The 17767-nt window shown below is 44.4% G+C and overlaps 1 non-coding gene across 1 annotated transcript; it reads right to left on the bottom strand.

Annotated features, from left to right (window-relative positions):
- Positions 1-16917: 16917 nt before the first annotated feature.
- Positions 16918-16990, bottom strand: trnav-uac (transfer RNA valine (anticodon UAC)). The gene has a single exon. It is a non-coding gene; the product is annotated as a tRNA-Val (tRNA).
- Positions 16991-17767: the final 777 nt, after the last annotated feature.

Below are 17767 nucleotides of genomic sequence, written 5' to 3' on the forward strand. Positions count from 1 at the left end.
TTTTGCGATCTTTCTGGCGAGCGGCATCTTCAGGAACTAAAATTCTTGCTTCTTGTTGCTGTGAATCAGTGTAAGTGATTGAAGTTTTCCATCGACTGTCTTTAAAATTTCATCGAACGTAGAAAGCTTTGAGGTTAATTTATTCTCCAGTTTTTCAAGTCTCTGCTCCATAAGTTTCGCAATTGCTTCCAGAGTTAACGGTTCTTTCGTCTGTTTCGATTCCTTTTGTTTAGACATTTCAACGGGTTGCAAATGATTCAAACAGTTGAAAACGATTTCATAAGTATGAACCCCTTTAGAATAGGTATAAACAGGTCAATTAGGGGGTGCTTGTAGGTAGAAAAAAATAAAAGGATTGGAGCGAAGCCTAAAACGGTTTCACTCCATAAGCGCCATCTTGAGACTCCTCGAGAATCAGCTTCTCGTGCTGCTTGTTAATAACCTGAATAAATTAGTTTTCACGGAGTCCCGGCATTTTGGGGATGGGTTTGTTGGGCATGCTGTGGATCGTTGGTGATAGTATCGCCTCCCTAAAATATGAACCATATTCAGATTTAATTAGAAAGTGAATGTGGGTCATCTGTACATGATTTAATAAAATCAATTTGAAAAGGAAGACATCGTGTGCTTATTTATTAGTTTTCATAGAAGGTACTCAAATATTTAGTCGTTGATCTCTGACTTCTGTAAGGGCTGATTTCCGTAACCAGGCATATCGCGGGGTAACATCGAATATAATGTCTACAGGATCGGGAATAGAAGATCGCCTTCTATTGCTGAGGGGTGGCTGGTCAACTGAGGAGGTTCCGGTACAGCTGTGTGGCACTGCCGATCACGAAATGAATGGAACGACACAACGTAAGCTAAAATAACACAGGACCGTTTGAAACGCCTTTCCAAAATTTGTATTCTTGTACTAATTATTGAGAAAGAATATTTTCTATTCTCAATATCTGCTGAAGTTTTTGGAGGCCGTTGTGCAGCATTCGAAAAGTTTTTGCCCCTCTTTTTCGCTGTTTCAGATGATACGGCTTGGCAGATCGGGAAATATGGAATAAGGGTGTTATTGACCGTAGCTCTCTGCTGCTTTACTGAGATCCAATGTTGGGTGCAAATAGTCTGTTTTCTTTAACATTGAACTGACGCTTGTCTAATTCAATACTGTGTTCTATCCGGCCCATTCCACCCATTCATACATTTTATCCCTACCTCGAGCTAATTCTTAACAGATACGAATGCGACACTTTCAGTTACCAGCATCGGGATGTTTTAAATGATAATTTTTATTTTATTATCAAACTTAAAGCGCGGATCTTCTACAAAATGTTGCCTGTTGTAAGACATGTGCAAGCTGGAACTGAGTTCTACTCGGGGGAGAAAGCCTTAGATGATCTTACATTTCTCTTGATCGATTCCCGGATAAGCGTCCAAGGAGACAGTATCAACGTTTTCAACTCTGCCCTGAAGTTAGTTTGGGTGGCTGCATAAATACACGTGTTTGTACAGGAACTCATGTTCGTGAGCAGAGCCCCGGTTTGAGCAGCGATATATCGGGCAGAGTCATAGTCGCGATCAAAATACATGGTTATGCTGGCGATAAAATCGGTCACTGCCCACGGCAGCCAAAATAGCATGAAGCTGCCCGATACACAGAAGAGTAATATGATGCCCTTTTTCCTGTTCTCCATTTCCGGGTCACGTTCAATCTTACTCTTATGGGTTCGGAAGCTTCTCCGGGGTTTGCTGGCCACTAAGATATGACTGGCCGTCATCCCATTACATAGAAGTATTAAACCAAATGCGCACAGCAGGTTTTGAAAGGTTTTGAATCTGCTGAACGCGACGAACCTTGGAGAGTTGACGATGTCCAATTTCGGGCGAATACCCCACGAAATATTTCCAATTATTCGTTGAGGCTGAAATGCAAACAAGAAGGGTATATTCTCCAAACAAAGCCCCGCCATTATTACTGCTGCCAGGATTCTGGCTGTCTTCACTCTGCAGTATTTTGTTTTAAACTTCTGACAACATATGGCAACATATCGATCACAGGTGAAGGCCACCGTGTACCACCGTGATAGTTCCAGAGTGACCGCCAGCACGTAGATCGTGGCTTTAAGGGCTTCCGTATAATGCAGAAATGAACTGGACAGGCGGAATATTAAAATCTCATAGACAAGGACATTGATGAGAATGACCGATAGATCTGACACAGCCATCATCGTCATGTAGGCAGAGATGCATTTGGAAAGACCGCATTTTCCCCGGGACAGAATAATAATTGTTAACAAATTAGCTGCAACAGTAAAAAAAAAAACAACAACAGATTAAGACATCACTGAAGGAGGAAGACAGCGGAATCTTACAACTTATTTCTGAAATATGTTCGGATGTATTTCTGTTTAGTACGGTGGTCTGAGAGTGAGCACAGGCGGGACGGAAAGGCACTTCGCAGTGTGATCTTCACCAGCTGGAAACGGGCTGAGAAACAGCACGTGTAATTTACTGGGAGCCTGGGTAATGTGCTGTCCTGCAGGAGGACAAACCAGGTTACCATTGCATGGTGAATGGTAGGTTGTGAGGTGCTCCGCATAAAAGAAACGGAGCTGTAAATACAGATCCATCATTCATTTAAAGTAAAACAACGGGTAAACCGGGTGGCACAGAGATCATTTTGCACATCGGCCATCACAAATCAGGACTTTCAGCACTGGGGTTGAGTTATTGAGTTGGAGTTGTGCAATACAAAATTGAAGCCGAGTTCGTAGTTTTGTTTAAATTTCTACTCACCTTCGTACGGGAATTATATCAAATTTCGCGACAGAGTTCAAAATATTTAGCGAAACACTACTGCTGTTGTAGTACACTTTTATTCTCGGAAAGGCACGATGGAAAATACATTACCTCCTGAGTGAAACACTACTGCTATTTCAGCGATGGCATCCCTCCGTTCTCTTTGCATCGGTCATGAGGAGACGGCCTCCTGTGTCCAGAGGAATGTCTCCTCACCGGCCGTGTGGACAGGGAACGATACAGCGCCTATTGAGCAGCTTGTACAATGGATACATTGCGGCGCATCTTCGGATCATACTTCATTAAAAATAACAATGTCCTGCCGAAAAACAGTAGCTATTAGACAATGTATTAATACGACTTACCGGGTAAACCAAACACCGCTAGAACAGGGTAACAAACGTCTTTCACCTGTAGGATCGCCGGTCGACTCATGTTCGATTGCTTGAATTATCTCCCGTTGTGCAGTTCACATCACCGTGTGACTCCGACCACGATACTCTGCTAATTTACAGGAAACACGAATTCTCCGTCACGGGTAGGCGGGCTGTGCAATGAATGACGTTACTTACAGCAAATGAACACACAAGGGTTGATGTTCCGCTCCGGTGCCACCTGTTCCCCAGCTGATGGACTGAGCAGCTGGATCATGAAGCTCCTTCATTCACATTCCACAACAGAACACCCCCCCCCCCGAGGGAGTGACGTCAGCGCTCCCCTCGCCTGTGGAGAGCATCGCTGCAGGAGGGCCCTTTCGTTGTCCCACAGTAACTCAGTAGAGAGGTCCCGCTCCGTTCCGTAACTGCATTTGTTACACAGCGTTCTGCTGATTCCCGCTGACTATAACATTACTGATGCTGCGCTTGCCTTTACTTTTCACAGAATAATCCTTCAATAACCTTTCTCATCATGCGTCCCGTCTAATGTCAACCCGTTAGACTTTGTCTATCCTGATAGGCTGTGATTCCTTCCTGCATGTGACGTAATTGAAACCAAACAATTGATGCAGCAACCCGGCAATGGGGTAGTGACTAGACTGTATAGGTGATATATTCTGTTATAGCTGGTGGAGAGTCGCTGTTGTATATGATATGGTTACTCCAAACAAGCAGATATAAATCATCTCCATCAGCACTGAAAATGCTGTTATTTAAGCGTTTAGAGCCGCCTGTGCCTCCACATTACTTCGGTGTGGGAACCGAAGCCGCTTGTTCGGATGAAACTTCTCAGACTTCGTCGGAGAGATTACAAAGTTGCCCCTTCACTGGGCAATCGACATTACCAATGAAATAGAAGAGGATGTCAGTGAGATTTTCGTTCCGTTAGCAGAGATTTGTATGACCCGAGTATTCGCTACGATATTTAGGATTGAAAGAGCCATGTGGAAGATCGTCTTACACCTTTCATCTACAAGTATATGGGTGATAAGGGACTTCCTACATCACGCACTGCTGGAGGTAGGGAGACACCGAATTTTTTTTTTGTTATGATCTCATACAATATTCTATACAAAGTTACCGGCTCAGTGCTGGGATCGGGGATTAATGTGCTTGAGCGGAGCACCGTCGGCGCCTCAGAAGGTGTCAGACTACAAGTTTGAGTGCTGATGCATACTGAACACAATCAGTGATCCCCAGTCCTGAAAAGTACATTTTGTAGATTGGTTAAATTCGCGCAGTGTGGTAATGAACCACAATGTGTATGTGCGCTGGCAGGTATGTGATACGAAACGAGAGTACGCCAACAACCATGCAGATCGGCCACTGTTCGTGAGATAATGTCCACAGTTCATCAATGTACACATGCGTATGCCGGAGTACATCGGAATTAAGTAGAAGATGTATGATATTCTGTCTGCCTTCGGGGCTGACGTAAATCAAATGTCGAGTCCATCTCTGTGCCGGGGTTATTTACATTAAGCAATTCTCTACAAACATATCAGATAGTTTTGTAAATCAGCACATTCCCAATTTGAGCATCAGCCACTCTCAATGTGCTTCATCATTCCAATAGATTCAACGTCTGTTACAATTGCGAAGACTTCAATTTTCAGGAAGTATCTGCGTTACAGGGAAAATACCAGCATGCATTGTGGACTGGCTGACAGGCAGGAGGCAGCAGAGGTTAGCTGCCTGTGATTGGTGGTGCTCCTCAGATGTCAGTACTTGGAACGCTGCTTTTCAAACCTTTGTCAATGATTTGGATAATGGAATTGATGGCTTTGTGGCAAGGTTTACAGGTGATACAAAGATCGCTGGAGGGGTAGTGCCAAGGTAGTGCCAAGGAAGCAATGCGATTACAGCAGAACTTAGACAAACTACAAGAATGGGCAAACAATATGGCTGATGGAATACAGTGTGGAGAAAAGAATGTTCATCATTTTGGTAAAATGAGCAATAGTGCGGTCTGTTACCAAAATGGGGAAAAAATTCAAACATCAGGATGCAGATGAACTTGGGCGTCCCCGTGCAAAACTTGCAGAAGGTTAAGCTGCAGGCTGAAATTGTGGTAAAGAAGGCAAATGCAATGCCAGCATTTACTTCAGGTGGAACAGGATATAAAAGCCAGGAGATGATGCTGAGCCTTTAATAAGTCAGTAGTCAGGTCGCACTTGGAGTGACGTCATCAGCTATGACAATAGACAATAGACAATAGGTGCAGATGTAGACCATTCGGCCCTTCGAGCCTGCACCGCCATTTTGAGATTATGGCTGATCAATTATTATCAATACCCGGTTCCTGCCTTGTCCCCATATCCCTTGATTCCCCTATCCATAAGATACCTATCTAGCTCCTTCTTGAAAGCATCCAGAGAATTGGCCTCCACTGCCTTCCGAGGCAGTGCATTGCAGACTCCCATAACTCTCTGGGAGAAGAAGTTTTTCCTTAACTCTGTCCTAAATGACTTACCCCTTATTCTCAAACCATGCCCTCTGGTACTGGACTCTCCCAGCATCTGGAACATATTTCCTGCCTCTATCTTGTCCAATCCCTTCATAATCTTATATGTTTCAATCAGATCCCCTCTCAATCTCCTTAATTCCAGCGTGTACAAGCTCAGTCTCTCTAACCTCTCTGCGTAAGACAGTCCAGACATCCCAGGAATTAACCTCGTGAATCTACGCTGCACTTTCTCTACGGCCAGGATGTCCTTCCTTAACCCTGGAGACCAAAACTGTTCACAATACTCCAGGTGTGGTCTCACCAGGGCTCTGTACAAATGCAAGAGGATTTCCTTGCTCTTGTACTCAATTCCCTTTGTAATAAAGGCCAACATTCCGTTAGCCTTTTTCACTGCCTGCTGCACTTGCTCATTCACCTTCAGTGACTGATGAACAAGGACTCCGAGATCTCTTTGTATTACTCCCTTACCCAACTCAGAAAGGATCTGTTGTTATTGGAGAGAGTCGAGAGCGCATTCACGAGAATGATTCTGGGAAGGACTGGGCTGGCATATGGAGAGCGTTCGGCAGCTTTGGGTCTGTATTCACTGGAATTTAGAAGTATACACTGGGATCTCACTGAAACCTAACGAATTTTGAATTGACTAGATAGGGTGGATGTGGAGGGGATGTTTCCTATAGTGGGGGTACCCAGACGAGGGCACATCATCAAAATTGATGGATCACCTTTTGGAACAGAGGCAAAGAGGAATTTCTTTATCTGGAGAGTAGTGCCTCTGTGGAGAGCTCAGCCACAGACTGAGGTGGAAGCCAAGTCCGTGGGTATATTTTAGACAGAAGTTGATCGCTTCCTGACAGCCCAGGGCAACGAAGGATGTGGTGAGGAGGCAGATTTATAGAGTTGTGTGGATTCCGGGTTCAGCCATGATGAAATGGAGAAGCAGACACGATGGGCTGAAGGGCCTAATTATGCTGATGGTCTTATGGTCTAATGATCGCGTCAGAGTGAAATATCGAAATTGTCCAACACTCAAGTCCAATTTAAAGCTGAAGATCAGATACATTTTTATTGATCTGTACACATGTATGCAGCGAAACGAAACAGGGACCAAGGTGCAAAACACAGAACATATATCACATACAGCATATAAAATAATATCAAAGCAATACAATAATATTAGCAGGTAGAATATGCTGTAGATATACACGTTGACATAAATTTCATATACGACAGGTAGTTTTGTTGCGCATACATCTCAGGAGCAGCAGACAGAACAAATCAGGCCGACTCAGAGAATCGTTTCAGCCTAAAGGACTTCATTTATACGTGATATCACGGAGAGCCTCTTTACCTAAGAGCGGTGCTTGGGGGTTCTGTTTGTCTTGCAGACCCGCTTCATTATATAGACACAGAGTACGTGACTAAAAGCACTTAACAAGAGCATTGGTTGACTTCAAACTTAGGACTAAATTTCAACGAACAACGTGACTTTGATCTTAGAACTAGATTGCAACAAACAAGAGCTTTACGTAAATGCGGGGTCACAGCATCTTCCTTGGAAGGACTTTAGCTGAATTCCAAGACCTGCAAAGACGTTAGCTAAATTTTAAGAGCATTCACAAGCGATTAGGTTAACCCCTACATATCCAAAGAATCTTACATTCTTCCACAATTCCCTCGTTATTGATCCTTTCAGATCAGAACTCCTCTTCTTCCTCATTGCAGGTCCATATCCCTCAGGGAAGGGTATTTTTTTGCCATGATGTACCTCCTCTGCCCACCAGTTTCGCTTACTGCGCAATTCTCTCACCATCTGGGGTATCATAGGGTCATTTTCAGGCCCGAGTAAGGCTCTTTTCATTAAATGGTCAAAATATAATCGTAATACTCCTCATACTCAGCACCCTAAAACACATAATATGCCACTATAATTATCCGATGGGTAATCAACTTTCCCCTGCCAGAAAAAAACATCCCTCTACTATTTCCCACCATTTCGTCCCAAAATTCTTAAGCTGCTTCCCTATCTTCCCAATCTCCTTAATCTTTCCCACTATGTGTTGACTGAGGTCAGTTATGTTTTCTGAGGCATCGGGAATAAAAGTACTATATTCCTGCCCTACCGCGGCTCATGTCCCTCCTTTTTCAGCTCAGAACAAGTCCAGGGTCATTCTATTTTAGAAGGCTACCATTCCAAGGGCAACTACCTCTGCTGTTAGGTCTTTCACTTGGGTCACTTGCACGTCAGGTAGGGCATCAGCAGTGCATTGGCCAATTTCTCTAGAGCGGTTGCCATATTAATCATTTCTCGCGAATTACGGGCCACACCATATGAGGGAAATACTATCATCCAAAACCTTTCACTTTCAGTCATCCCTCGCTTACATCGCCTTCAATGAGGATGTTGCGATATATCTTTTATAGGATGCATGGAAGGCAATATATAGGCCAGATAACAGCAGCTCGTCCAGTTTCCTGGGGACACATTCCCACTTTCGCCTGGCGGCCTTGGAAGCCAAGGACAAGCTCTTTCCCCACATACCCAGTAAGGCCGATTAGGAGTAAGCGGAGGAGGACCCACTCTCCGTTCAGTACAAGAACTATGACCCAAAACTCTCCCATCTCCCCCCGCCGTATTGCTATAACAAATTCTATTCACAGTTTTCTGTGTAATTACTAACTCGAAGGAGCGCATTCTTTTTCCCTCCGTCGGGGTAGGGAGGTACCATCCTCAATCCCCTTCGCTGACATCACAGTCCTTCTGCCAATCTCTCTCTAAAGCTGGAATAGGATGTGTCAAATAGTTTCATAAGTTGCACAGAAAGCTTTTCGCTTCCGTTCATGGGGACCCCTTCCAGGGATGGGCGGCATGCTGAGGTATCTTTACACACACCCAACAAGAGTCCAACTCTTCACCTTAATGACTGGCATAAGTGTGACATAAAGACAAAGAGGTATTTCTGGACAAAGCCACACTAACTCCCCGCAGTATCAGTCCCCATAAATGCATCTGGCTTGTCAGCTCCAAGCTTTCTTGTCTTCCAACTCCTGGTGCCGTTTGCACCTAGTAGCGTGAATCCATTCTCCGTTTCTTTCAACCTTCACCGCGGTTCGGGATACTATCAGCACTGTGTAAGGAACCTTCCACCTAGGAGAAAGAGAGAGCTTTTTTAGCTCCTTTACATATACCCCATCACAGGGTTGGAAAGGATGCATAATCTCGCTTCCCACTGCCCCTGTCGCACTCTCTCATGCAGGACAGCTGCCGTTTTGCACAATGCTTGCGCATGCGCTGGGGTCTGTTCATCATTCCAGATCCGGGCCTGTCTCTCGGTGGTGACAGGGTATAGACAAAGTGAATGAAAGCAGGCTTTTTCCACTGAGGCCAGGGGAGAGAAAAAAAACAGACGTCATGGGATAATGGTGAAGGGGGAAAGTTTAAAGGGAACATGGGTGGGGTCTTCTTCACGCAGAGAGTGGTGGGAGTGTGGAATGAGCTGCCAGATGAAGTGGTGAATGTGGGCTCACTTTTAACATTTAAGAAAAACTTGGACAGGTATGTGGATGAGAGGGGCTTAGAGGAATATGGCCCAGGTGCAGGTCAGTGGGACTAGGCAGAAAAATGGTTCGGCACAGCCAAAAGGCCTGTTTCTGTGCTGTAATGTTCGATGGTTTGTAAATCTCACACATTTGTTCTCGCCGACTGAGGAATGCAGCCGGCCTTTTTAACGGGTTTCGGGCTTCAACCACAATATCCCGGGCCTCAGAGGGAGTCCAGGGTTTGAGTATGGGTACGTCTCCAATCATTATTTTTGGCGCTTGCAGTATCTGCGAGTCTGGCACAGGCTGCGATTCCCCGCCACGGCGCGTTCGCAAGCGCGTGCTTACTTTAGATCCAGTCGCCACATCCCTTCCACCCCCTGTCTCAAACTCTAACACCCATCCCCCTACAGCTCCTGCCCCTGCTCCTCCTTCTCTTTCAGTTTGGGTGAGTTGGTGCTTCTTGGCCACCACCATCCATTTTTCAAAACGACCCATCATGCTCAAAATCCCAATTAGGGTCCCCATTCCAGTTAGCTTTTACATCCCACTAACTCTGAATCACGGGGATCTTAAGTCTGCCACATAGGGCCAGCCTCCTTGAGAACACCCGTAGAGATCACTGCTAAAGTTTACAGCCTGCAGGGTATCCCCGGTTCCTCTTACTACGGTGTCCGCTGGCGACCCTGGGGGCACCAGAGTGTTTCTTACCTTCTGCCGGGTCTTTTTAACAGTCTTCATTCGTTTTCCCACCTTCTCTCTTGCTTTCAAGGTCTTTCCTTGCGTTTCCAGCCGTCGAGGTTTCGCCGCAGGAGCAGCCGAAGACGCTCGACTGCTGGCACTTCCCATTTTCTGCAAAAGAGAGTAACTAGACCGAGCGTTCGTATTATGACACACGGTATCTTACCGAGAGCGCTGACCGGTGTGTTTCCTCTGTCTTTCCACTGGTCTTTGAGTTCAGTTACGGAATTGATCGGAGCTACCTTGGTACCAATAGGAGCACCCCTTGCCGTCCCCCTTTCAGCTAGGAGTCAGGGCACCAGTCTCCCCCTTTCAGCTAGAAGACTGATTTCCCTTCCCAACTTGGTCGGCCCCTTTTAGTCTTGCTTTTCCTTTTCCGCTTAGGGTTCCTTTTCTGGATCCCGCTCTTCCAGCCTCCCCCTTTCAGCTGGGAGACTAAATTGAGGATCCCATCCACGTCGCCAATCTGTTGCAGATAAATCTCTGGAGCAGCAGACAGAACAAATCAGGCAGACTCAGAGAAATGTTTCAGACTAACGGACTTTATTATACATGATATCACAGAAAGCCTCTGCACCTGACAGCGGTGTGTAGGGGCTCTGCTTAGCTTGCAGACACGCTTCATTATATAGACACAGAGTATGTAACTAAAAACACTTAACAAGGACATTGCTTGACTTTGAACTTAGACCGAGATCACAATATTTTGGCTGCATTCCACCCGGCGCTGCAAACTCCTTCTTGCTGATTTTAGCTAAATCTCAGGAACATTCACAATCCCTATATATCCAAAGAGTCTTAAGTTCTTCGATAGTTTGTTTTTAAAAGTTACGGCACTAATGAAAGAATTTCCCATTCGGGATCACTAATAATAGGGATTCGTTAGTCTCGTACGACCATGGATTTGCGCCTTAGAAGGTTTTTCCAGGGCGCAGGCCTGGGCAGGTTTGTATGAGAGACCGACTGTTGCCCAGGCTGCAAGCCTTCCCCTCTCCACGCCACCGATGTTGTCCAAACGAAGGGCACTAGGACCCAAGCAGCACGGCACCGGTGTCGTCACAGAGCAATGTGTTGTTAAGTGCCTTGCTCAAGGACACAAACATGCTGCCTCAGCTGAGGCTCGAACCAGTGACCTTCAGGTTGCTAGTCCGATGACTTATCCACTAGGCCACGCGGGATCACTAAATTATTATTATTATTATTATTATTATTATTATTATTATTATTATTATTATTATTATTATTATTATTATTATTATTATTATTATTATTATTATTATTATTATTATCATCTGCAATTACGCTGTATTAAGTGCGAAGACACGTTTTTGCAATCAGGCGAATTTTAAATTTTTTGGTTGAATTAATTTACTAACGTGCCACAACGTAGTTAAAACAAAACTTGTCAATAAATGTATTTTCAGCTGTGCTAAGCAAATGACAGGCTCTTCCCTATTGTATGCCTCAATGTACCTGGGTTGAGGGGTTGAACGGCTTTAAGTTGCTCGGCATAAACATCACCGGGGAAATCACGTGGTCTGTACATACTGGCTGTGCGCCTCTTTCACCTCAGACGGTTCAAGAAATTTGGCGTGGGCCCCAGATCCTAAGAACTTTCATTAGAGGCACATTTGGGAGCATCCTGACTGGCTGCATCACTGGCACTTTTGGGAACTGTACTTCCCTCAATCGCAGGACCCTGCAGAGAGCGCTGCGGACAGTCCAGCACATCTGTAGATGTGTACTTCTCACTATTTAGGACACTTACAGAGACAACTGTGTATAAAGCGTCCGAAAGACCATTCCAGACCCGAGTCAACCCAATCACAAACTGATCCAGCTTCTACCATCCGGGAAACGGTGCAGCAGCATAAAAGCCAGGACGAACGGGCTCCAGGACAGCTTCTTCCACCAGGACATCTGACTGTTAATTTACGCTAACACAACTGTATATCTATGTTATATTAACTATAGAGTTGTACATATATTTATTATAACTTACTATAAAGTTGCGGATTGTACATTTAGACTGAGATATAACGTAAGGAATTTTGCTCCTTGTGTTTGTGAAGAGTGCAATAAAGTTAAGTCAGTTTAATAAAGAATATTTAATTTTATACCTCCGTTTTAAAATGCTTGATTCATGGAAAACTTGTCATATTTTACAATGTAGTTGTGTTTGGATATAAAGTAGTTACAAATGGACCAGGAGATTTGCACACATGCCCACCGCTCATTGCACAACTGAAAACACTTACAAGTTCTCGGGATCAATACTTTTAACTCAGCACGATCAGAGTGTCTGAGGTGCCTATAAAAGATAGTTCCATTCCCCTGTGGTTGGGGCATATCGCTCGAGGCCTTCCTTACCCATGCCCAGGAATTCTGGTAACCATGGCAGCCAAGGAAAATAGAACTGGAATATGAAAACAAACGTGTGAATCATAAGCAGATGTTGCAAGTGATCGGAAAGAAACTCATAGCAATAAAACACAAATGATTGAAGAGCTGACCGCAAAGTTAAGGCGATGAACTGCTATTCCGTTGTGTTTTACACGCGTGGGTTCGAATCCAATCCTAGTCGAGGCAGGTTTATCTGGGGGATGAAATATTGAAGTTATCACTTATTAGAATTCCGAGCCTTCACCTTTTGTCACATAGAGTGCTTGGCTGGGAATCATGAAAATCAACGTTTTTCTATTAACGTTTGTTAATCATTTGGCCATAATACCGGACGATATAGATGCAAAATTCAGCCATTCCGTCCGTTCCATCATGGCTGATATATTTTCTCTCAATGCCATTCTCCTGCCTTCTCGCAGTCACCTCTGACACGCCTCATAATCAAATACTTGTCTATCTCCGCTTAAGAATAGGATTCGACAGGTAATGTTACAGCTTTATAAGACCCTGGTCTGATCCCACTTGGAGTTCTGTACACAGTTCTGGTCACCTCACTACACGAAGGATGCTGAAACTATTGAAAGGGTGCAGAGGAGATTTACAAGGATGTTGCCTGGATGGGAGTGGATGCCTTATGAGAATAGGTTGAGTGAATTCGGCAATTTCTCCTTGGAGCGATGGAGCAAGACAGGTGACCTGATAGAGGTGTATAAGAGGATGAGAGGCATTGATCATGTGGAGAGTCAGAGGCTCTTTTCCAGGGCTGAAATGGCTAGCACAAGAAGGCACAGTTTCCAGGTGCTTGGGAGTAGGTACAGAGGAGATGTCAGGTTTAGGGTTGTTTTTTCGCAGAGAGTGGTGAGTACGTGGAATGGGTTGCCGGCGACGATGGTGGAGGTGGATATAAAAGGGTATTTTAACAGCCTCCTGGACAGGTACATGAAGCTTAGAAAATTAGAGTGTTATATATAACCACAGGTAATTTCTAAATTATACACATGTTCGGCTCAGGTGTGTGGTGTGATGGGCCTGTATTATGCTGTAGGGCCTGTATTATGCTGTAGGATTTCTAAGTTTCTAAAATATTACCAACTGAGTTGACTCCATAGATATCCCCGCAATGAAATCCACATATCGATAGCCTTCTGGTGACACAACTTCCTCCTCATCCCTGTCCTAAAGGGCGTCCTAATATTCTGAGGTTGTGCTCTGTTGATTCTAAACTCACCCACAATTGGAATCATCCTTACCATGTCCAGTCTACCTGGGCCTTTCAGTATTTGATAGTTTTCAAAGAAAACCCTGACTCCTTTTTCTAATCTCCAACGAGTACAGGGGCAGAGTCATAAAACGATCCTCATACATTAAAGCTTTCGTTCCGGGATCATTCTCGTCACCGTCCTCTGGACTCGTTCCAATGTCAGGGCATCAGTTCTTAGATAAGGGACACAGACTGTTCATCTTGTTCCAGGTGCGGACTGACCAATGCATTATACAGACTCAACATTACAGCCTCACTCTTGTACTCTGGTTCTCTCCAAATGAATGTTGGCATTGCATTTGTCGTCCTTACTACCAACTCAACCTGTGTTTACCCTTTCGGCAATCCTGCACAGGGTCTCCCAGTTGTCTTTGCACCTTCGATATTTGAATTTATTTCCCATTTAGAATCTTGTCTACGCCTTCAACAAAGTGTACAGTCGGAACTCCTTATCCGCGGATTCCGCATTCGCGGATTCAACCAACCGTGGATCGAGAAAACCCAGAAGTTCTCTCTCCAGCACTCGTTGTTTGAGCATGTACAGACTATTTTCTCTCCTCTTATTCCCTAAGCAATGCAGTATACCAACTATTTACATTGTATTAGGTATGAAAAGTAATCTAGAGAGGATTTTAAAGTACAGACAGTTCCTGGGTTATGAGGGAGTTCCGTTCTTGAGTCCGTTTTTAAAACGGGTTTGAAGTCGGAACAGGCATATCGGTTTATTTAGCGTCAGTTAGTCAAACGTTTGTCTTAGTATATGGTATATATTTTAACTTTCTATGCATATAGAACACTTAAAAAATGTTCTATTTTAAATTCATCAGTCCGTAGGACTTGATTCCAAAATGCATCAGGCTTGTTTAGATGTTCCTTTTGAAACGTCTGACGCTGAATTTTGTGGTGAGGACGCAGGAAAGGTTTTCTTCTGATGACTCTTCCATGACGGTCATATTTGTGCAGGTGTCGCTGCAGAGTAGAACAGTGCGCCACCACTCCAGAGGCTGCTACATCTTCCTGAAGGTCTCTTGTAGTCAAACGGGGGTTTTGTTTTGCCTTTCTAGCAATCCTACGAGCAGTTCTCTCGGAAAGTTTTCTTGTTATTCCAGACCGCTCCTGTTAACTGCCATTTATTAATTACATTACGAACTGAGGAAACGGCTACCTGAAAACGCTTTGCTATCGTCTTATAGCCGTCTCTTGTTTTCGGGCATCATTTATTTATTTTCTAAGCAGCTGCCAGGAGGAGCCCATGGCTGCTGATTGTTGGGACAAGGTTTGAGGAGTCAGGGTATTTATGAAGCTTTGAAATGTGCATCCCCTGGCCTTCCCTAACGACGACAGTAAACACGCCAGAGCCCTCACAAGCTCATAACGGTCTGAGACACTGGAAAAGCTTATCTGAGATCTCAAATCTCTTGGGGTGCCCAAGCTTTTGCTTGGTGCTCCTTTTATTCTCTTTCACTCTAAAATTGTACAAAACAAAAATAGTACACTAATCTTGCTTAAAATGCAGAAAAAGAATGTTTCATCTTTAACTTTATGACTTTTGGAGATCAGTTCATCTTCTACTCACTGAACTATTCACAGTAACAGAAACTTTGACCAGGGCTGCCCGAACATTTGCGTGCCACTGGACATGAGGCACAAGATCCGGGCCGAAGAAGCACAAAACCTCAAATGTTGCCATGAAAGTTTACATGCAAACTCGTGACTGCCGAGCAGGACAAATTACCACTGTCAATACACCATCCATCTGTTCCTTAACGTCCAAAGGCGAGGTGTTATTTTTCAACTGGACTCCACTGATATCCCTGGATACATTTTCATTGATCACTTTTCAGTGGCATACATTTCAAACGTTTCACATCACTGTGGAGATCCTGGAGTCAAGCATCACTGGTCATTACGTTGCCGAAATGTTAAACAATATAATTGTGGCCGGTTTGATCAGAATGACCGGCCGTAAGGTTTTAATAAGGTGATAGAGTTAAGAGTGTAACCGGGGAAAGATCGGGAGTTATTTCGGTGTAATTCTAAACGTTGAGTCAGGGGCGGAGCGTATTCCGAGATAAGTATTTATTCCTGATGTTCACATTGCGGAAGAAGCTCCATGGCCAGTTACTGACCCTTATGCAGGCGCGGGATATTTCGCCCATGCTTTAATTTTACAGGGAATCACAACAAATTCGATATATTGAAAAGTACAGTGATCCCAACTCTGCACCGATATGCGATCACCCACCGCCACCTCGTCTCAAAACTAAACAGTACCCAGTTTTCCTGTTCCACATTACCCTCATTACACAGGAAGGTTTTAACCATACTTTCGGCATTCCCGCAGAACCACGATGTCAGCGTTGTGATCAGTCCTTCCTCGCTGGTCCTTTAACAGGAATGGAATGTGCGATACCAGTGGTAAGATATTTGACCTGTCTGCGCTGCAATATCATCGGAAGATCGCAGATTCGAGTCCTGAAAATTTTAGGTGCTGATGTTACCGACTGTTTCCACCGCGGCTTAAACTGTACGAAGCACAGATATTTGATCGGTTGACGTGGGGTGGCTGTGGTGCTGCTCGCGACAGAGAAAACAAAGAGAAGCAGAGAGATTGAATGTGTGTGTGTGTGTGTGTGTGTGTGTGTGTGTGTGTGTGTGTGTGTGTGTGTGTGTGTGTGTGTGTGTGTGTGTGTGTGTATTTGAGTGTGCGTGTGTGTGAGAGTGGGAGAGATAGAGAGAGATGGAGAGAGAGATGGGGTGAGGCAAACTGAAAAGGTGGAACCTGGAATACTGTGGCGGAGAATTTGATCGGAGAGTCTGTATGGTGGGACTGGGAAAGCGTGGAATACAGGAGGGAGGCAAAATAAAGCGACTTCACATTTTAAAGTAGGTTTGAAATTTTGCAGCACACGGTTATTCTTCCCGATGTTTGTCTGGATGGGAACATTTCAGATGTGAGCTCCGTTGAAACCACAATGCATCCTCATGCGACAATACATGACAATAGGTTTGAAGGCTAATTCTCCCGTTACGCAGTGTACGTTATCCACGAACCTCCTTAGGTTTAAATCCGTTTATGTTCTCCTGTAAATTATATGTAATTTCTATTAATTCTTCTTTCTTTAATTTACCTTTGCCAGGTTTGAAATACAATGCGCTATTGCTAGAAAAGCGAATGTTCATAATATTTGCACCTGGATGCCCATGACAATACACTTGAACACAAACTGAAAAGTTGAGCCTCAAGTTCATTTGAAGCGCTGACGCCCAAACAATGTTTCTGCCCGGAATTGAACTGGGGACCTTTCGCGTGTAAAGCGAATGTGATAACCACTACACCACAGAAACCGTGCAAAGCGCTTAATGCTTTGCGCTCTTGAGCAATGACCCGAGGCACCCCCTCACCGCCCTGCTCTGAAGTACAGCAATAAGTACAAAACATTGCCCACTGTTCCTTTCCGTTTTCAGTAACAAGTATTACATAGGTTAGAGAGAAAGATTCAATAGTTTAGGACTTTATTCCATGGAGCGTAGAAGAATGAGGGGAGACTTGATAGAGGTATATAAAATTATGATGGGTATAGATAGAGTGAATGCAAGCAGGCTTTTTCCACTGAGCCCAGGGGAGAAAAAAAAATCAGAGGACATCGGTTGAGGGTGAAGGGGGAACAGTTTAAAGGGAACATTGGGGGGGTTTCTTCACACAAAGAGTGGTGGGAGGGTGGAATGAGCTGCCAGATGAAGTGGTAAATACTCGCTCACTTTTAACATTTAATTAAACCTTGGACATGTACATGGATGAGAGGTGTATGGAGGGATATGGGCCAGGTGCAGGTCCATAGGACAAGGCAGAAAAATGGTTCGGCACAGCCAAGAAGGTCCGAAAGGCCTGATTCTGTACTGTAATGTTCGATGGTTCTATGGTTATGCGCCATATACAGAGATATGCATTAACAATTTCCTGTCGGATGTTGGTTAAGGCGCGACATGTGATAGTTAACTAAACTGTGTTGTATTAATAGGCAAGGAATTAAAACACCTTCTGTACTCTAGCTTCCAGTAGTCTCCACAGGGTGGCGCTCGGGCTCACGTGCGAAATTTAACAGTGCCTTTCAGCTTTCCCAC

The sequence above is a fragment of the Hemitrygon akajei genome, unplaced genomic scaffold (genome assembly GCF_048418815.1).
Source record: "Hemitrygon akajei unplaced genomic scaffold, sHemAka1.3 Scf000102, whole genome shotgun sequence".
NCBI lineage: Eukaryota > Metazoa > Chordata > Chondrichthyes > Myliobatiformes > Dasyatidae > Hemitrygon > Hemitrygon akajei.